Below are 23,391 nucleotides of genomic sequence, written 5' to 3'. Positions count from 1 at the left end.
AAATATACTTCATTTAAGTAGAGGACCGTTGTAGAAGCGCTTGTTGGAGTTGTGAGGAGTAAATTTAAACAATAACGCTTACTCCATATGATTATGCATCCACATCGGTAATTATATTGATTAGATTGATAAGGGACAACAATTTTATATAATTAAATAAAATTATAGTATATTGTGTTATATGTGAGATGTTAACAGTATGAGAGACTCTTGACTACAGTTCAGAAACATGTCTTATTACTAGAGAGCGTATTTTATCGAGGAATATGATTTGTTTTTACATTACGAGTTACAATAAGACCTCAGTAAGAGAACTTTCATTAGATACCCATATTGTAAGATAAAATAAAAAAAAATATCCGCCATCCTGGGTGTTCTGCCATTCATGATTTAGAATGACGTCATACATTTAACCATGCATTGTCATCCATACTGAACGTATGGTAACGTACGTATACAAACCTTCAGCTCAATCGGTTAAAGATATCTTACTACGTACTAAATTAAGTTGCAAGATTTCGTCCAAAAATCAAAACAATCAATATTACTGTATACACAATAGTATTTTAAATTTATGGAGGTATAGATATAGAATATATGTAAAAGAGATCTTTATTATCTTCTTTTTTATCATTATCATGTAACTTGTCTATTCGCACAACTGGGGTCTTTTTACGTTGAATCATTCATCATTCGCCTGCCCTTCCATGCGTGACGTCATATCCCTAGTCATATCCTCATTACTTCTTTGTACCTTGCTGAACATGTCATATATTACACAGTCTGTTCAACGTTTTTGGCGGTTTTTTTTTAGAAGTAACATTTCTTCAAAGACGTGTTTTTCATGAATTTGTTATACTATTTGTTCTATTATTTTATTGAATATATTTTACCTACATGAAACTTTAATTCTGTCTGTGTTTTTTTTTTTTTAAATTAGTGTAATCCATTCCCTTTCATATATGTAGGTACGTTGAATCCCTTATTAATCTAGTATTAAATATTTCAGATTTTATCAAGAAATCAAATAATTGAACAAATCTCTTTTCAATACATCGTATAAAACAAAGTCGGTTACCGCTGTATGTCTCTATGTATGCCTAGATCTTTAAAATAACGCAACGGATTTTGATGCAGTTTTTTTTTTTCATATATAATGTTTCGTGAGAAAGATTTTTATATATAACACATGAACACTATAGTTAACAAACACTGATAATTTTAGAAATGTATAATGTAATGTAAATAAACAAATTCTGTAATAAATTTAGCATCAGTGTTACACCCGTGCGAAGTCGGGGCGGGTCTATAGTTATAGTACATATGCACCGACATTTTCTTCTGCAGTTATATTATATAAGATTACGATACAATGTAAACATCGCGTGTCTAACTCTGACAGCGTGCTTCAAATGACGCGTGAAAATTGGTTAATTCATTTTCCCACGTATAATTCGTCCGTAAGCCTTTTAATCGATTATTTTTTTATGTACACATTTATAGTCATTATAATGTCTATACTACAATTTTAAAAAATATTTTCATGTAGCTGATTTGTACCGTCTGTGGTTTTTAATTGAGGTATCACTGTTAATTGTTATTTTAAGCTTGAACGAAGGTATTCAACAACAGCAGCCTGTAAATTCCGAGTGCTGGGCTAATAAACGCCTCCTCTCCCTTTGAGGAGAAGGTTTGAAACATATTCCACCACGCTGTTCCAATGCGGGTTGGTGGAATACACATGTGGCAGAATTTCTATGAAATTTGTCACATGCTTGTTCTTCACGATGTTTTCCTTCACCGAAAAGCACGAGATGAATTATAAAGACAAATTAAGCACATGAATCAGCGGTTCTTGCCTGGGTTTGAATCCGCCATCATCGGTTAAGATGCACGCGTTCTAACCACTGGGCCACCTCGACTCATCACATATCACATCACATCATAGTACACCCAAATAAATTAAAAAAAAAAAAAACAACATGACAGCATTTCTTATCACAATGTCAATACGGGTATTGCTTTACACTTTCCGCGTGTGCACATCTTGAATACAAACCACGGACGGCCCCCCAAGACGTTACATAATTGTGTTTAGACAATGCATCTACGTCACATGCCAGCGACCGAGATACATACGAAATTAACGGACACACGGACACACTGAAAGTGATTTTGAAGTTCATAAATCTGTACTAATGTTATAGATGCGAATTTTACTCTCAAATTTGATGTGGAGATAGTTTGAGTACCGGTAGGAGAGATAGGCTACTTTTTTCTAATTAGGCCATATACTCCCTGTATTGGAAGGTTTGGGGGTAAAGTTATATCTTTCCTTTTGCAAATCTAGCTGGATAGGACCTACTCTTCAAATACTGTACCTCCAAATAGCAATTTTTAATATTTTTGTGTTCCGGTTTGAAGTGTGAGTGAGCCATTGTAAATACAGACACAGAGGAAATAACGCCTTAAATCTTAAACTCGATGGCGTATTAGCGATGTAATAATTAATATTTCTTCCGGTACCAATATTTATATGCGGTTGTGACCGCCTACCATCAGATAGCCTATTTGCACATCCATTTATCTAAATCATAAATATAAACAAAACATTGTCCCATACCAAAAAAATATATATAAAAAATATCGCTCTATTTTATAAAACACACATAAATGTATTTATACAGACGAATTGGAAGCCTTTTATTTAATGGGTTAAAAAGCAAACACAACGCAAATATTAATCTGACACAGCAGTTCATTTTGAAAACAAGCAACATTAACAAAAATCATTTACAAATATGACAAAACACCTTCAAAGATCAAAGAGTGTTAGAAAGTTACTAAAACGTGAGTTCTCAAGATTCAAGAGGTCATAAGCCACAATCCTTTCATCTAGTCCACAAAAGTACTTCATTTATTGTGACGTTATTTGAATAAAAAAAGCATTCGATTCACCGCAATTCACTAAGCTAGGAAAAGCCTTCTCGGCAGATTTAACAATGGCTTAACCTGACAACTATAAATCCACAGCTCGTTCAAACGAAAATGCACCTTATACCCAAGTCATACGAGCGAATACGAGATAAGAGAGTGTTGTTAGCCCCGTAACTTCAATTGCCTGGATCTTGAGGGATAATGAACTTTATATGGTTGACATAAAGGTCGTGGAGACGAGATTTAGCGCGGGTAACGAGGCATAACCGCATCTAGTGCAGTGATGCGGAAATGTCTTTGTATAATTGAAGAAAAATACTGGAGCAAAACAAAAATTCTAGCTAGCGTCGAGAAAACCTCGTCGAATTCACGAAATAGGAATTGCTAAGGAACTGTGCGTCTTGGGTGAATGTCAGCTTTTGAGGTATCTCGATAAGTTAGTCGAGCTACTGCTACAGACTTGTGTTTTTTAAATAAATACATCATAAGAAAAATTTCTCACAACAATACACCAAAATAGTCAGAAAAAATATACTTGGTATCTGAAATTAAAGACTTTTGTTTTAAACGGAGAGTGCTTTCGACCTACTTATTGTCGTACTCTTTTTAAGTAAAAAGTTTATATTAAGTGAAAATATAATAATTAATACCTCCGTACCGTAAGCCAAAACCCCTTCAAAGACGTCGCTACAAATGACTTTATAACCAATCTTATCAAGTCTTGAACTCCTGATAATCTCCTACGTGCAAAGCTTAATATTATATAATTTATAACATATTATTATTTATTATTTTATATTCTTATAGCATAAAACTTGTAACGTTTATTCGGATAAACATTTCAAAGCTTTAACGGTTAATTAGTTGATAAACAAAATTTTGTTGGCATTGAATGTCAATATTTATTTCGGTAGTGACAGATTTTGGGGAACGTCGCATCACTACCAATAAACCATTATATTAACTAGTAATTTATGTTATTAACGGCAATATCATCGCGTAAGTTTGGAGTGGATGGCCACAGATCCAGTGGTCCCAGGTTCAAAGTACAGGATGGGTTAGTTTACACAAGTTCTATTATATAAACTGGATTATAAGCCTTTCTTCTTTGAAAAAAATTATTAACAAAATCGACTTTGTTATCACTAAAATTATCATCAAATAAGACGATCATCGCCACATATTTTCGTATTCAATTTTACAAGTACTTTCATAGTCAAAGAATATGTTGCAGGCAATGACAGGGATTTTTCAGGTATGGGGTTAGGAATTATTCGTATTGTACGAGAATAACCTTATTATTCTTAATAGATACAAATGAGTGCGACTCATTTTTCCTAATTAATTTTCCAAACGTTCAACTATTCATCGAATTGGGATGAAATTTCGATGATTTTGGTCTACAAACGGCCGAAATGATATCAGTCTAAAGACATTACAAGCGTTGCGATTTTATAACAATTCGAATCTTATCTCTCTCTCGTAACAAATGACGTACGGTGATACCCCATTTTAATATGTGTATCTCATAAATTTTATGATTATTATAGTCATTGTCACCTATCATATTGGAGTCTGACATTTCACGCTCGTGTTTGTGGTGAGTTTCGATTTTCTTGACTGGTAAATATATATATATATATATATATATATATATATATATATATAGCAGTGTATTTATGTATGTATTCACTGTTTTGTTTAAAGGAGAACCTCATATTTCAAAGCTTTGTCGTCGACCATTACAATATTAAAAAAACATCACATTGCATTTCCAATTCAGTATTTATATTTCGTTTTAATATAACCGAAAATATTATTTATATGTATTAATTGTTGTCTATTCTAGTCAAGTTAGAATATTGGCATGAAATTACCATCTTTTTTTCTACGAAGTTCAAATAAATTTAATTTATACATTCAATACCCTTTGAATATAGATAGCATTTTAGAGATAGCCTGTTTAATGAGAAAGGTTATAGATTATTATATAACATCACGTTACGTAAAGCCGAGATGGCCCAGTGGTTAGAACACGTGCATCATAACCGATGATTTCGAGTTCAAACTCAGGCATGCATCACGATATACATATATATGCTTAATTTGTGTTTATAATTCATCTCGTGCTCGGCGGTGAAGAAAATTTACAGGCTGCTGCACAGACGCTGAATACTGTCATGTCAGACAGTTGAAACCGCATGGTGCATATATTAAATAATATATGTATATACGAAAATTTTAGTCTTGATTCTATAACTTTGTAGGGCTTTTGTGTGAGCCTGCTGGTTAGTTACCACCCAATCATACTATATATAATCTACCACCAAACATCAATACAGGAGGAGTGAGTACAGTTATACAGGAATAAGGTAACATCAGTGTTTAAGACTGATGGCATATTGATTATATCAGGAATGATTGTACAGTAAATAGTATAAAACAAAGTCTATCCCTATGTATGCTTAGATCTTTTAAAATACCCAACGACATTTGATACGGTTTTTTTAATAGAAAGATTGATTCAAGAGGAACGTTAATTATGTATAATACATGCAGACACAAATAACTAATTTTAGTTTCAAAAGTGATTTCGTTAGAGGTAGCGTTTTGTATTGTCTAACAACCAAAAAACTGTGAACGTTGTAAGATACTCTGTAGTATGTTTAGTAGCAGCATTGCGCCCGTGCGAAGCCGGGGCGGGTAGCTAGTTACTGATATAATTAAAAATCTCTTGATTGTAACATTTTTTGTAACGCTCTCGAAGATTACGCAAGTTTTTCGAATAACGAAAGTTAGAATTTATCGATGAAACGAAAAACATCCAAGTCACCGTCTCGATTCCTCGGAAGGGCCGCAATCACACCGATTTGTCACGGCGACGTGCGACTACATGCGGAACGCCTCGGAAAGAATGATAATGTTGCATTCAGCTCGGAATACTTCGGATGTTTCTCACAAACCTTCGTTTAACGACAGGGAATTTGTTGACATCATTAACTATAAAAGTATATTAAGTACTATATGTTACCCGCGGCTTTTCTCGCGTAGAAAATATGAATTTATTTACAAATTAACTTAAACATTACATTGATGCAAGATCTCTTTGTCGACAACATTTTCTGCAATTAAAAAGTAGCATATTATGTCCTTTCTCAGTTTCTAGACTATTTGTGTAGCAAATTTCATTTAAATCGCTCCAGTAGTTTTGGCGTGAAAGCGAAACAGACAGATAGACAGAGACAATTTCGCATTTATAACATTAAAGTATGAATTAAAATGATTAATGTCTACCACGTAGAAACGCGTTACGACGTGGCGAAGGCACGATAGGACGTTATGTCGTGGATGTCAATGTTACTCCTTCATACCATGCCATAAATAAATACGATCACAGCTCTGTAATACAGTCCTTTTTGTTACGTGTTTGTGTGTCCTAAAATAAACAAAGCAGAGACTATTTGTAACAATATTTTCTAACAATTTCGATTGTATTGAAGACACCTTGTATTTGGGACACTTTGCAATTAATCAAAATCAAAATAAACTTTATTCAAGTGGGCTTTTACAAGCACTTTTGAATCGTCATTTAACAATTAAGTGAAGCTACGAACGGTTCGGAAAGTAGATTCTACCGAAAATAACCGGAAAGAAACTCAGTACAGTTACTCTTTTTATACATTAAAAAAAAAAACAATCATATTAGTTAAATACAATTATACATGTATGTAATGTATCCTGCCTGGAAGTCAACAGGTATTATTTCCTAGCTTTTTATCATCTACAAAATCTTGTACCGAATAATATGCCTTTTTTTACCAATGTATTTTTTATAATGAGACCGTTATAGCTGCAAGCTTGCAGTCAGCCTAACTGGTAGAGCCTCTCTATTCTATCGATGGATGATTTAACACTTCATTTCAGTGTGACAATGTGGACAATATTGGTTGATTTTCATGCAGAAAATTTATCAGAATATCAACAATACCTATGAGGTTTTGTTGTTGAAACTTGTAAATTTCTTTTAAGTAAATTAACTAACGGGTGTTAGCTTTAAATTCAAGTTTTTACGTGGTGTTTAAAAAGTGCTTTTATATACAACTTAATAAATAATTATCATTATGATTTAACAGTTCATGGTAACACGTATAGGTAAACACAAATAGAACACAAACCGTTAGTTTATGATTAACAATAATTAAATACAGATAAATTATTATCAAATGTATAAATTCCAAGACAGATGTTACGTTGAAAGCGTCCGTGTCAACCGCTGTGATACGGAAGCCTGCGTAGGATTTCCAGTTATTATATCATGAGACGTGTAATTAAAACTATAATCGTTTAGAATCTAAACGTCTCATCCGACGTGAATCTAGGTATACTTCTGTATCTATTGGACTTGAGCTAAAGTTTAGATTGTGTGCTGTGTGTGTGTTAATTTTTACCACACTGTTATTTCCGAAAAAATAATAGATTCAAAATACAAACGGCACCAAGCATGTCGTAAAACTAATAATATATTATAAATATCATCATAAAATTATGTTAATTCATATAATATAAGTAGTATACAAGAGATAGATAAAAGTTAATCAGCTGATACCTAATTTGGACAGAACCGTATCTGTCGATCACCTACGCCATACTAGCCGGATGCTTAAATCAAATCATACGCCTTACGAATACGTTTAGAAATTTACGCCAAATATAGAAAATTTCATAATTGCGTCCTGGGGTCCAAGTCGGGACATTAAAATTGCACTGAGTTTATAACCGACAAAAATGGAACTTATCAATTCGTCAGCCAAGAAAACCCTACAATTATATATCTAGCAAAAAATAATACGGATTTTTTAAGAAATATGTTTTGGATTTGTTTATTAATTAACTTTTATACGACACTATAGTGGGTCAATCAAGGGACTCGTATCGCTTCTTTCTCTTGATTTTTTGAATTGTCGCCTTTTTTATTAATACCTGTTGACTACCACGCAGGATATATTAATCTAAATAATTGTACTAACTAACATGACTTTGTATTTTTTAAATGTTGAAAAAGTGTAACTACTGAGTTTCTTGCCGGTTCTTCTCGGTAGAATCTACTTTCCGAACCGGTGGTAGCTTCACTTAATTATAAAATGACGATTTAAAAGTGCTTGTAAAAGCCTACTTGAATAAAGTTTATTTTGATTTTGATTATGTAAATCGACTTTTAAGAAGTAATATTTTTCATTTTATTTTACTTAGGAGAACTCTAAAAAATAAATTGAATACACAATTATTTTAAGTGCATATAGATTTGTTTTTTTATAATAGTACATTCTTTGAAGGCGATTTTTCTTTTTGTTAAAATGTTTGTTTATTAGGTGAAAAATTGCTCAGTAGCATTTTCTAACTACCTTTGGCCGTTGTTACTGCAACAAATATTGATAAAACATTACAGGGCACTACGAGAGCTTGATAATTCTTAACTAGAAGACTAACGGCCGTGATTGTTCTATTGGTCTAATTGACATATTTCCTTTTTACGCCGCTACAAATTGCGCTAACTCTAGCACGATTTCGATTTAATCCCCACCGTTCATCCTCCATTTTGATTTTTTTTTATCGCTTCAATATAAAACAAACATATCTTTATGTCAAACAGATATGCAAACACATCGTTTTATATAATTAAACTAAGCGTTTTAGCACCAAGTTAATATGAGACTTATTATTGATCTTGCAGTAAATTCAGTTACCTTATTCTGTGGGACTATATACATAAATATATATAGGTACTAGTCGTCTAGTAGTCGCCCGCGGTTCCGCTTGTGTTTTAGGTTGTTGGTTGTCATGTGACAGGCAAAAAAGTAGTCTACGTCCTTTTTTGCAGTTCAAGTTTTTCTTCAAATAAATTCGGTTCAGCATTTTGGTCGAGAAAAGTGTCAGACAAACATACATATAGACAGAGTTACTTTCACATTTATAATATTAATATAAACGTTAAAGATGCCAAAAATCAATACAAAGCATACAAACATTAAACATACATACAACTACGTCCGTCTTAGAACCGTGATCACTTACAGTTATAACGTGAAAGTTCTAAGTCAATTGGTTAAGTGGTTTTGTGTTGATACGAAAAATCAAACAAAACTTTCCTCCTTATAGTATAAGTTTCCTTTTGTTTTATTTGCGGAACCACTAGCGATTCGATTGACAGACATTGGTGGATAAAGGTAATATGTTACATTTCGTAAACAAACAATTTGATGTCATAACACCTTCATTTTATGATATATCTTTAGAAATTTTCAGATATAACCTTTATCCACTCATATCTTCGATTATCGCTGCACTTTTCATTAAATTTTTCGCAATCCTGAACTTCATAGCATAATAACAAATCATCTCACATATATTACGTATCTATATTATTAGACACCATTACGCCTGCTTCATTGGTCAGAGATGCTGAATTCAAATCCGAATTCATATTGATAAAAGTTATTTAAATTTGGAATAAATTAACAGTCGCTATAATTAAATCACAATCAGTGAGAACCTAATTAAGTGTCAGTATCGTGACTATCTATGGCGTATGTATTTTTGGAAAAGATATAACATATCTGTTTGGAAAAGACCACTGAAACACAATCTTCTGATCATATATCTCATGGCGAAGAAGGTACGAGATGATGAATACGTCAATACACACATTATTTCCGACGTGTTCCTTCACTGACAAAAACAGCACATAAAAAATCAAGTGCTACTTAACTGAATCGAATCCACGATCTGCGATCATTGTCTTCTAAATGTTTTGATCAGTAGGCGACCGCAAAAACAAATATTTCATTGGTCAATAGTCCGTTCGGCTAAATCGTTGCTGGGTTATATAAATCCATCCTAATTTCGTTCTACCCACTTAACAGAGACGCGTGGGTTGTTTGTAACAGTCAGATGGAAATTCGGCAACAAGGTAAGCAAAGTTAATAACCAAATATTTAGGTAGCTTGAGACTAAATCTTTAATACAGCTCTATATATTCTCTCGACAAATATATTATATGTACCTATATATTGGTTAATATTAGTATCTTAAAATAAATTTTCGTTTTTTATGAGTGACTAGTAGTCGACCCCGGTTTCGATCGTGTTTTAGGGTGTTAGTTGTTTTTGCTTTCTTGGAGTTCAAGTTTGCATCATACCGAAGTCATCAAATTCCGTTCAGCGGTTTGGTCGTGAAAGAGCGGACAGAATATTAATATAGATTTTATTATAATTTTTCACATTGAATCACTTGAATTGATTTAAAAGTGTATATAACAGTATTATTATATACTAAACATTTACATAAATGTATATAAATAACAGTTCATGTGAAAATAATCAAGAATAAAAGCGTTTCTATTTCTGTTTTACATAGAACTTCGACGCCATAAATTGCAAGTGGCCTCAGCATTAATTCCAACCATTTTTCTCAAAACGCAGGACAAAATTCCTGTGACGACAGACGTGCTTTAATAACTTAGCATTTATAATATTCGGAATTGCTTACTTCGACTTCATTGTACTCAGTGCAGTAGGTATAATGACAAAAAACCGGACACGTATATATTTGTCCGGACACAGCCGTCAGCCAAACATGTACAACAACAGGCAACACCTGGTAACCCTAGTTGTATAATTTCTAAGCTGCACATAATACAAACTTGCTACCCTTTTAAACCTCATACGTGTGAAAGAGACGGTAGTACAGTATTGTGTTTTCGACCCTTTAAAATTTTAGTGAAACTTAATTTATATTGTATTATATTTTGTTATACATTTCTTATAAAATATACTAATTGATATTTTTCATCACGTTAGATTCTTAATATTATCATATTTTTGTATACTTATGGGTAATTTTACTTAGGTAGAGCAATATTCAAAGATTGGGTAGTTATCAATTAAAATGAAACCAAGTAACGTAGCTCTCTTTTTGAAATAAATATAGATTGCGGATAAAATTACGGAATAGATGAGTTTTATAGTAGACCTTTTGGACTAATTAATGGTTGATTTTAACGGTTTAAGGGTAAACGAGGTAATCGTTAATTTGAAGCTGCATTAACGACCTTTTTTATGTCAAAACCTATTGGCCTATTGGATAGGACCGACTTACTCTTGGACGACAAACACTATGATTCTCTTTTATGCTATCACGGCATTCCAATGGTGCTATTTTTTCGTAGTAAACAACTAAGTTAATATAATATATTGTCCCTAACGTCTGAAATAGTCCATAGACCAAAAGCAGCAATGCAATATATTGGTGTTTATCGGTAGGAAAAAAATAGGTAATATCTACCTAGTCGAGCTTGGACACAGGTTTACTATCAAATAATTAAGTCCCAAGACTTGCAAAATACATTACACGAACACGGGCCATTTAAAAAAATATGTTGGACTACATAGCACTTAGTTATCGAAAATCAGTAGTAACGATGGTACCACAAGCACTCAGACCCAAGACAACATAGAAAACTTTTTCTACATCGACTCGACCGGGAATCGTTCCCGGGGCCTCGGAGTCGCGTACCCATGAAAACCGGTGTACACACTACTCGACCAAAGATGTGGACAATTCGAAAAAAGGCCCCTTTTTGATCTCTCCTTTTATTTTAAACATGTGGGTCATACGAACGAGTTCTGTTATTTAATTTATTAAAAGCTAAATGATCTTACGACATTCCAATTACCTCTCGTGGCTGAATTCTTGTAACATTAAGGGCATCAGGTCAGAATGTGGAGACATATATTAATTATTAATAACATTAATGAACCTTTTTAATAACTGATTATTTTACAACATATAATCATTATTTCTCTAGAAAAAAATGTATGTTTCAACTAGGTCAGACTAGCTCAACTTTAACTTACAATATGTAGGTTTATCGTCTTTAATTTGGAATCAATTAAAATCAAAAATAGTCTTTCAGCAAAGAGGCACATATCAATCGTAATATATGGCGAAATATTTAGTTAAATTGCAAGTTCAAAATGCAGACAATTAGGATATCTTTCAAAATCAACATATTATTCATTAGGCTCATAAATAACTTTTGAATTGTGATTTTACAGTCTTGAATTGAACTTAAAGCTACCACTGTGTCGGGAAGTGATTCTTCTGAGAAAAGCCAGAAAAAAACTCAGTAGTCACTCTTTTCCACCATTTCAAATATGTATATCACTAAAGAACAATTAAATTGAAAACTCTGACTAGAAATCAATAAATATTCTCTATGCTTTTTTATTTTTATAATATATAACTTGTTTTGAGTAATACGCTTTATTTAGCATATTTTTTTGACATTTAATGATAGGTTACACTTGATGGATAACTTTTACACATCCAAGCCGAAACTTTTATATCATTTATCAGAACTTCATAGATAATTATATGAACTCTACAACAGAGTCAATTAAAATAGCATGATAAATGGACGAATGATACTGCTTCATGATTTATAACAGTAATTATGAAATCAATAGCGGCTAAAACGTACAAAAAGTATGATTGCTGTTATCTTTAACACCAATATCGGTCAAATCGAAACGGATACGATCGTGGGAAGCATTAATTGCCCACCATTGTAACAATGTTTGAACTGTACCCACGCTAGCTTGGAGATGCTACTGTATTTATCTATTGTATCGGTTGCTGACCTTTGAAAGTTTAACGAAAGATTAGCAGGTAAAGGAAATATTCTGACGCCCACTCGCTACTCGATTTTCCTTAATATGCTATAATTTCGGCAAATCTTTATTGGAGTACCTATGTGAAATAGTCCTTCAAGCTTCTCTTAAAGATAAAAAGAGGCTTTGCCCTGCAATGGAACAAAAGGTGACTTTCTCTTGATGAAACCTTGACTTTCCCTGACCAAATCATTTTCAATTGTGGTAATGATCCTCTATGAAGTACAAAACTATTGATGGTATGACGACCACCAAGTGGTCGAGTAATGTGTACACCGGTTTTCATGGGTAGGTACGCCACTCAGTGCTCTGTGGAAAATGTTAAGTAGTTTTCTATGTTGTCTTAGGTCTGTGTGTTTGTGGTAGCGTCGTTACGTCTGATTTGCCATAACACAAGTGTTTTAGCAACTTACATTCAGATCGGATAATGTATGTGATGTTGTCCAATATTTATTTATATTGAAAATAGAATAACAATCCCAGTTTTAAATTTAGTCTCATAGCTGATCTCCTGACTTACAGACTTAAAACACTTGAGACGATTCGTATAATACACGAGATGCTAGGCAGTTTAATAATTCAAGTAGACCGACTTTTCTCCTCACTCTATACAAAAAAAAAAATGCAAATCTCATCTCATTTGAATCGAGAACCAGCAAGCGAAAATTTCGAGGATCCGTGTTATGTAAAACATTTTAAGAAAAATGCATGTCATTTTAATTTTTTAGAACAACAATATAATGTAAATTTTTTTTAAAAAAAAAATTGCAATATTTCCTTTGTTTGATTTTGATTGAATGATTTGTTAGATATAACGTTAACAATATAATAACATACTAAATCCTTCCGGTTCGAGGTTTTAGAGCATACCGCAAACAAAGGCACCAGGGCCGGTACCGGAACCGTCTAGGTTGGTATAACCCACTTATTAATTATTCTATCGCAAAACGTCAATATTCCGTATTACTGTGTACTGTGAATATTCCGGTTTTTAAAAAGTTGGTGCGTCGGTTTTATTACAGACAAAACAAAAATTTTAAATCCCATTAAATATTTTTAGAGAAACTTGTAATCTGAAAAATTGAATGATATTTAACAAAAAAAGGCGATGTCAACATACTCACAACAACTTTCCTGTCCAGGCGTACACAATAGTTAAACAATGTCATTAAATCATCTATATCATTACATAGTATAAATCAAAATCGCGTTCTCTGTCCCTATGTCCCCCTGTATGCTTTAAAACTACGCAACGTAGTTTGATGCAGTTTTTTTAAGAGATAGAGTGATTCTATAGGAAGGTTTTTGTAATTAATACATGGACAATATACTAAAGAAACGCTGATCATTTTAGAAGTATGTAATTTGATGTCTAAAATAAACAAATAAACAAATCAATACTGTACCCGTGCGAAGCCGGGGCGGGTCGCTAGTATATGATATAGAGGACAAGAAAAGCTATATGGTAGCATTAACAGTGCAATCGTTTAGCAAGCGATTAAGCAGACAACATTCAAATCGATACCCAAATAATTAAATATGAAACATTAAAAACAACAACTAAGTCAACAATGATTAAAACAGATAACAAATCAGAATAACGTATAGTAAGACACAAATTAGATGTAGCATCGGAAAATGCAATGGAATGAAAATAAAACCGATTACTGCCGATTTACACAACCAATAGAAATAGCTCCCTATCGTGCCATTCGACGCTATTCGTCGCTATAGATACACGCGTCAGAGAAAGCAAGTGCATGTAAATCGACGCGTCAAATTGATGAATATATTAGGTCATATGATATTACAAGTTATTACGTTTGTGCAAAGATCATATTTGCGTGAGAATTAAATATTGATAATTTGGGATAGCGTACTTAATTCGGATGTGATCGGTTTTACGAATTCTGCTTTTATTTAAAAAAAAAAATGACATCCCTAAGACATTTATATAATTGCATCACACCAAGAAATACAAATAAGTGCTAACATAGCGCTATTGCGGCTACGGCAAACCGCAAAACAACGCTTCAACCTTTGATATAGGAGAAGATATAAGATTCCACACTAATAATAAAACTTTCGTGTAGTATTTACGTGTTTAGTCCATCTAGTATTATTGAACTTAATTAAAATAGTTTCTTAATTATCATTCAATCAAATATGAACAGACAAAGCCGTTGATTGTATTTAATGTACGTCAGTAACCTAGTAAATTTAGTAAATTACGAATGACAAGCCGTTAGGTTTTTTTTAATTAATCCTCATTGACAATTCTAGAATCCGTTTAGGAAAATAGTAACTACTGAGTTTCTTGCCGGTTCTTCTCGGTAGAATCTACTTTCCGAACCGGTGGTAGCTTCACTTAATTGTAAAATGAGGATTCAAAAGTGCTTGTAAAAGCCTACTTGAATAAAGTTTAAATTTATATTCTTGTATGAGTCTACTTGAATCAAATATGATTACTATTTTTAATTAATTTAACTTGTGTTCGCCAAGCTCCAATTACCGTCATGATCATTATTGAATATTTGAGGAAACTATACATGCAATATTGTCAATACAATATTATTACTATTGTATTTGTATAAAACGATTATATTGAAGGAAACTCATTTCAACATAAAAGCTATTTTGAAGCCTTTCAATAAATTTATAACTCACGATCTTTGTGATGTGAGCTGTAAAATTCTTACGTAATTTTGTAGATGAAAGCTAGAATACTTTCTAACATTACATACAATCACATACGAATACAATAAAACAATCGTCATATGAATACGAGTCCGTCACGAGCAATTATGCCGTCGAAACGTGGCCATCGGCACAATTTATCCGTTATGAATCATTTCGCGTTTCTATAGAACGCCAATTTAAGGCCATGTGGAAGAATAAATCGGGTTCCGTAATTTGATATACAAAAAAAACATTTTAATGTTTTTAATTCTACTGCATTTAAGAGCCGAGACGGCCCAATGGTTACAGCACCTGCCGATGGTTACGGGTTCAAAACCCAGGCAAGCACCACTGAAATTACATTTGCTTAATTTGTATATATAATTCATCTCGAGTTCGGCGATGACTGAAAAACATCATAAGGAAACCTGCTTGTGTCTAATTTAAACGACATTCGTTCACATTGGAATCCACCTACCCGCACTGGAGCCGAGTGGTGGAATACGCTCCTAACCTTCTCTTCAAAAGGAGAGATGGCTTTAGCCCAGCAATGGGAAATTTACAGGTTGTAATGTGACTATCACTACTTACTATTGTATTAAAAAAAAATCAGCAGTTTTTATTCTATCAGTATCAGTTAAGTTAGCGAAAGGATTATATATAGTTCTTAAGCTGTCAAGTATGAAATTCACTAATAAGAACTCTATAGGAATAATCATGAAACTCAAAACACGGTCATGAAATCATAGAAACACTGTTTCGAACATTTCACTACTGAGATACGAAGTCAGTTCTTACAATACATACAGATTTAAATTCGAGCTTGCGTAAAAGTGAAGAAAATCTACCAAAAATATTATTAAAATACACATGAGCATATTTTTAAAATATCCATTATTCCAAGTAGAAAACGTATCTTCTCGAAACGAAACTGCCACGTCTGTTTTCTGTACTATATTGTTATGGTTTCAAGAGTAAACAAAGGCTCGTGTATATGATATGGAAACGGTTGAAATATGTATCATAAATTACTCGTATCAAACTCGGTATGCGAATATAATTACGGTCAATGCACCAGGTTTCTTTAAAAGACGATCCATTTGAATTCGAGCCTGCACTTTTAAGGGGTGAGCTATCCTTCTAAATCCTATTAATCATCTCGGATATCGGCTTTCTATATACGAGTAGGTATACATTTTGTAAAAGGCGACTGAATCTTTTGATACTCAAAGTAAATATTAGTTTCCAAATCCTTTGGAATAATCTATACTTATATTATAAATGCGAAATGCGAAAGTAACTCAGTCTATCTGTTAGCTCTTCAGCTTCAAACCACCGAACCAATTTAGTTGAAATTCTGTATGAAGACCATTTGAGTCCTGCAAAAGCTTTATCGCTACCAAACTGCCATTTCCTATCTTTTTATCAACAACGATAACAACAACAGCCTATAAATTCCCACTGCTGGGCTAAAGGCCTCCTCTCCCTTTGAGGAGAAGGTTTGGAACATATTCCAACACGCTGTTCCAATGCGGGTTGGTGGAATGCACATGTGGCAGAATTTCTATGAAATTTGTCACATGCAGGTTTCCTCACGATGTTTTCCTTCACCGCTGAGCACTAGATGAATTATAAAGACAAATTAAGCACATGAAACAGCGGTGTTTGCCTGGGTTTGAACCCGCAATCATCGGTTAAGATGCACGCGTCCTAACCACTGGGCCATCTCGACTCCTATCTTTTTATCAATTCTTATAAATTTTAAGTCTATTTAATTTGAATATCGAACCTTTTGCGATGTTATTAATAATTTATTGACATCGAAAAAGGTTCTATAGCAATTTTCTCTCACGATAATTATAAATGACACAATACCACTTTCATCGTTACTATCGTTATATGTGCCACTCATTGACTTAAATATTAATATTCATTCAGTCTTGTCAAGACCATAATCGACAAACATGAATATGTTAAATACTTCTGCTCCACTAAACATAGCCAAGTGTAGAATACGATCTGACCTTCGTGACCAATCCTCTGCTAGAACGGCATAAATTTATTTTCAAGGTCGAATGCTGGATTTATAAACAAGACGCGTTTATCCTTAAAAAGGCCGCATTCAATCCCGTGATTACCTTACTGCGGTCGAAAATTTACAATGTGTTATGCATATAGCAAGATAACACGTCTGCTTCATGTTATTTTTCCTTACCATAGGATAGGATTCATTTGTTTTAATCCTAAATAAATATAATTTGAGTTCAAATGACGGCTCACTACTTACTAGGGAACCAAAAGTATATTTCATAAAAGGTCATTTTCTTAAGAGTAATAAAGACAACATATTATCGTTAACAATATGACGACGAAAGAAAGCAATCATTTTTTTTATTATAAATGTGTATGAAATTGTATAGTAATAGGTACAAAACAATAAAGTAATTTATATTAATATTTGGGTAATAACTTCATTAATTATTTAGTTAGTTATGTCCTCAAATTATTATTTACTTAAGTGATTTATCATCATTTAAACACATAACAAACTCGGTTATAACAATACGAATGTTATCATATATGTAATTAAATATGTAATGGAAATGCTGTATAGATTGTTCGTTAATCAACTTTGTTTATGTATTATAAACGCATTATTTTATAACTAATAGATTTTATGTAAACAATGTGTTCATTATATATATACTAATATTATAAATGTGAATGTAACTCTGTCGCCCTAACCGATGAACAAAATTTGATGAAATTTGGTATGAAGCAAACTTTAACTCCAAGAAAGGACAATTTTTTTTTTATGGTATAGGTTGGCGGACGAGCATATGGGCCACCTGATGGTAAGTGGTCACCACCACCCATAGACAATGACGCTGCGAGAAACATCAACCACTCCCTACATCGTCACTGCGCCACTAATCTTGGGAACTAAGATGTTATGTCCCTTGTGCCTGTAGTTACACTGGCTCACTCACCCTTCAAACCTGAACACAACAATACTGACTACTGTTATTTGGCGGTAGAATAACTGATGAGTGGGTGGTACCTACCCAGACGGGCTCGCACAAAGCCCTACCACCAACATAGGTTACTTTGTGACCTAACACATGACAACCAACACTTTAAAACGCGGACGAAGCCGGCATATATTAGTCGATAATAAATACGAATTTATAAATAGAGAAACCGAATAACTTGCTAAACGACACCTGGGATTAGAACCCAGAACCTTAGTATCTTTAGATATGCAGCCACAAGACCATCGAGGAGATTGACGACATATTAAAGCCGTGGGCGGAAACTAATTAATAATAAACCCCCCTTATATTCTCCAATAATGAAATAAGCTTATGTTTGTTGTTAAAACGGTACTTTCTTATCAGTTTTATCATCATATATGTGTAGTTTTTTGCCTTTCCATATGATAACCAACCCCTAAAACACGAGCGAAGACGGGCGACAAATAGTTATTATATTGATAGGCGGACTAGCCAACTCATTTGTGATCATCATCGACCAACTCCTTGAGAACTATGGTATTAGATCCCTTGAGCCCAACGCTACACCGGCTCAACCTATCCATCAGATCACAATATTACAAAATATTTCTGTTTGGCAATAGAATCATTACATAGTATGAAACAAAGTCGCCTATCGCTGTCTGTCCATACGTATGCTTAGATCTATAAAATTACGCAACGGATTTTGATGCGGTTTTTTTTTTAATAGATAGAGGGATTCAAGAGGAAGGTCTTTGTATATAATTCTTGGACATTATAGTAAAGTAACACTGATAATTTAAGAAGTGTCTAATGTGATGTCGTTAATAAACAAATTATGTAGTATATTTAGTATCAGTATTGCCCTGTGTAAAGCCAGGACGGGTCACTAGTACAATATACGTACAAGTGTAAAGTAGGTGATGGGATGAATTCTATCCAGCTGTAGATATAAGTTAAGTTAAAATATATTATATTATCAAAACAGTTTATCAAAATGTCTTAGTTCATAAAACAGCTCACAGCTTAGACCTATGCGTGTCAATGGGTTGCGCCAAAACCATTTATATTTTATTATATTAAGCAACCCGAATAACAATTAGATTTGAATGTTAAGTTAGCCTACAAGTGGTGAAAGTTTGCTTAATATTTGATTAGCTCACCAAAGATAGACTTTTTAATTTCATTGCTAACTCTTCCGGATTTATTTTATACTAGCTTTGCCCGCGACTTATGCGCCATTGTAGCCTAAGTTACTCCTTATTAGAACAGCTGTTTGTTAGTGTGAGTTCCGTCAAAATCGGTCTAGCTGTTCCACAGATTAGCCGGAACAAACAGACAGACAGAGAGACAAATATTGTAAAAAATAATATTTTGGTATCAATGTTATATTAATTATTAATATTTTAATATTTCAAACCTGTGTTTTGTGTCGTAAGAATATAATAGCGAGGGAAATCTTGGAAGATCTTTATATCAATGTATTTATTTTAATAGACCAGCCATGGCACTAATGATTTTTTCAGTACACAAGCCTCATTACAAAATCACAAGAAATGTCCGTGTCTTACACGAAAACTTCACTTAGGTGAAATTCGATAAGGACACCCGAAGATCATTCAAGAACGACAACCAGTATGAACTTTTCACTTTAAAACTCTTATTGACAAAATACAATTTGAACCCCATATTATAAAGGCGTAACAGGGTTTGTTATGCTTTCACATCTTAACTATTGAACTGATTATCATAAAACTTTCATGCATGTTGCTAGGGTTACTGAAAAGAATATAGGGTAACTTACATGTGTATATAACATTAGTTGTCGATTTGATCGTCAGGTGTAAAAAATAATAGCCTATGTGCCTCGGATTTGCAGACTCAGCAGTTCGAAATTTGAATTCAGTGACAAAAAGAGAGAGAGAGAGAGAGAGAATGAAAGAAACAAAATATTTATTTTTTATACAATACATTAAATTTTCAGAAACTAAGATTAGAGATAAACTGTATTTATTGTCTTGCCTTTCAAGTGCAGGCGAACCCGTGTAGAGCCTTGTCTTTATAAAAATATTATTTAACTCTGTAAGATACAGTTACTTACAGCTTATAAGATTGAATACTCTTTCAAATTTTATATTGAGAATACGATGTCTTATGATACAAGAAATAAGGTTCAATTCATCTGCTTTATTAAGTTAAATATTTAACCATAGAATGTTTAATTGGACAGGTGAGAATGTTTTACTGTCGAGTTAACTGTAAGCTGAATAAAAATTTGTTGTTATTTTCAAACTACAGTAATTTCTTAACGAGTTAAAGTGTTTTAATTAATTTATAAAATTAAGCAAGTACAATTATATATACTTATATATCTTTGTTTTTTTTTTTTATAAATAAATATAGGAAACTGATAGATTAGTTATCTTTTTAAATAACAAAACAACATTATATTGTATGTAATTGTTATCATATACAAACATTTGTAGAAACTGGTGACCCATTTGTGTGTACATACTTGTGAAGTTTGATAATGCATTAAAGTAGCTACATAATTAATTATTACTTTGTGGCAGGCTATCTGGGTACCACACAATCAACATAATATATTCTACCACCCAACTAAAATAATTCCTATGTTCCATTTTGAATGGTAAAGGGAACTAGGATAACTATAGGAACAAGGGACGTAACATATTAGTTGATAGGGTTGAAGGCCCATTTAAATTTATAAGGGATGGTTAGAAATTCTCACAATATTAGTGTGGCTGGTGGGGGATAATTACCATCAGTTTGCCATATTGCCAGTACGCAAACTTTTTTTTTTTAAATAAAAAAATAAATAAAAACCTTAATATATGTCAAAGAACCCATTCATATAAAACTATCAAAATTATTCAATCACATATAATAATCACGATTGCATTCCACAAAACACAATGGAGTTTTGTCACAGTATCAAAACACAGTCACAGAAAACGTATAAGGGATCTATCGATCGACGATCTATACGTCCGCGCTTGCGAAGTAATCACGGGCCACTAGCAATAGTAGCTGCTAAGAGCGGGAAATTGTAAACATCGAACGGATGTGAGAGGGATGTATCGCGACAGAAAGAGACAGCATACGATCTGTTTATACCGCATCGAGTTAATGTTTATATTTTGACATAGATTATATAAAGTTAATTTAGTTATTGTTTTGACTTTCCTCTGAGAGACAAACGTGGACAAAAGATGTTATTGATTATTCAAGTTTTTTTTTAATATATAGTTTTTTTTACGACAATACGGCCTTACAAACAGAAATTAATTCACTTAGAGAAGTATAATACATAATTTTTAATTTGCAATAAAAATATGGTAAAAAACAATTACTAACATTTTTTAATACAAATTCCACCTTCTATTCCTTACGAGGATTTTTCAATTTAACTTTACTGCAAGCTGCGTAAAATAATATCGTTCCAATAAAAACAAATTCTACTGGAGAAGAAACTGTAAGAAGTATAATAGAACGATTAAGATATCATCGGCTGAAATTCGTAAAACCGATCACAACCGAACTAAGTGACTTCAAAATCATTTATCTTTATTTATATCTTACGCAAAAAAGAAATCTGTAATGACCATTGATTAATTGTTTTTTATTTGTCAATGCTACATTTAAATTGTGTCGTAAAATCGTACTATACAGTAAATACTCTTTTTCATATACATAAGAATACGCAATTATAGAACTGAAATTGTTTAATCCTATACAACATCATGTGAAGACAGAATTATTATGAAATTGATTTTCACCACGCTAAAATGTTGCCATTGCAAATAATCTCTTTCCACTCCAAAAACTCTTCAACTCTTATTACTACGAATTAAACTGATATAAATTAAACATTCTCAGAAAGGAAATGAGCCATGTTCCGCTCCGATGCGTTGTCTAGATAATCAATTATGAAATAACACATAAGTTATCTGGGTAAAGATTATTTGCGATATCTTAAAGAGTTAACAGTTACGCCATCTAGCGGTTGATTATTTTAAATCTGTACTTATAAACGCATAGCCTAAACTATGGAGTCTGGAACGCTGAAATATTATACTACTATAAATATTGCATAGGTATATTTTATAGCGTAAGCAATCGCTGAAATAAAATGCATATCTATACTTATATTATACATGAGTATAATTTTTTTGTTTTTATAGGGAAATCTCTGGGACTAAAAATCACTTAATGTAACAAAACGTTTAATGTAGGCTCGTGTCCAGTAGTTAGTTTAGAAATAGCAAATTCAATTATTACATTAAACTAAAGTCTGTAATACCTAAACTTGTCACGGATTAAGGTCAAACAATTAACTTCTAAAATACAAAGTGGCACAGTGGTTAGAACACGTCGCGTCAATATTACCGAAAGTTCCCAGTTCGAATAGCTCGAAATGCGTATTTTTCGATAAGCATTGGAACTGCGTGGATAACCAACATACCTTCAAATCAGGCTTGGCTTGCTTGTGAGATTGAACATGTACAAGTATAATTCACATCTTGTAACAAGTTGTTACAATTCGCTTGTAATTTTTTTTACACATTATCGTTAACACAACCAGGAAAGGAACCGCTATTACTTCGAAACATAATTGTAATTAAGCAGATAATTTAATTTGTTTGCAAACAAGCGTAGCAATAGTTCTTATTTGATAGATCTTTATTTATAATACATTAATTTATACATATAATAAAATTACAGTGTCTGTTTGTAATATTATAACAGCCCTTTTTTACTCAATGCACATGTATCAACACGCTATAAAGGGTACATATACCAAAATAACATTTTTTACAATGTTTGCCGGTCGGTCTGTCTGTCTGTATGTATGTCTGTTTGTTCCGGCTAATTTCTGGAAAGCTGGACCGAATTTGATGGGACTTTCACTGGCAGATAACTGTTATAATAAAGAGTAACTAAGGCCACAATAATCTTTTTTTTTTCATTAAATTACACACAGCTAGTATTTCAATAAAATATTTACATCC

At 32.8% G+C, this 23,391-nt stretch overlaps 1 protein-coding gene across 1 annotated transcript in view; it reads right to left on the bottom strand.

The window, feature by feature from the left end:
* Positions 1-21,387, bottom strand: part of LOC124540718 (protein enabled) — a 58,791-nt gene extending 37,404 nt beyond the window's left edge. The window contains exon 1 of the mRNA XM_047118399.1: positions 21,206-21,387. The gene's annotated coding sequence lies outside the window, so the exon portion shown is untranslated. The remainder of the gene's footprint in view (positions 1-21,205) is intronic.
* Positions 21,388-23,391: the final 2,004 nt, after the last annotated feature.

This window comes from Vanessa cardui, chromosome 26 (genome assembly GCF_905220365.1).
Source record: "Vanessa cardui chromosome 26, ilVanCard2.1, whole genome shotgun sequence".
Taxonomy (NCBI): domain Eukaryota; kingdom Metazoa; phylum Arthropoda; class Insecta; order Lepidoptera; family Nymphalidae; genus Vanessa; species Vanessa cardui.
The sequence above is the reverse complement of the archived record's forward strand: the minus strand, read 5'-3'. Positions and strand labels throughout refer to the sequence as shown.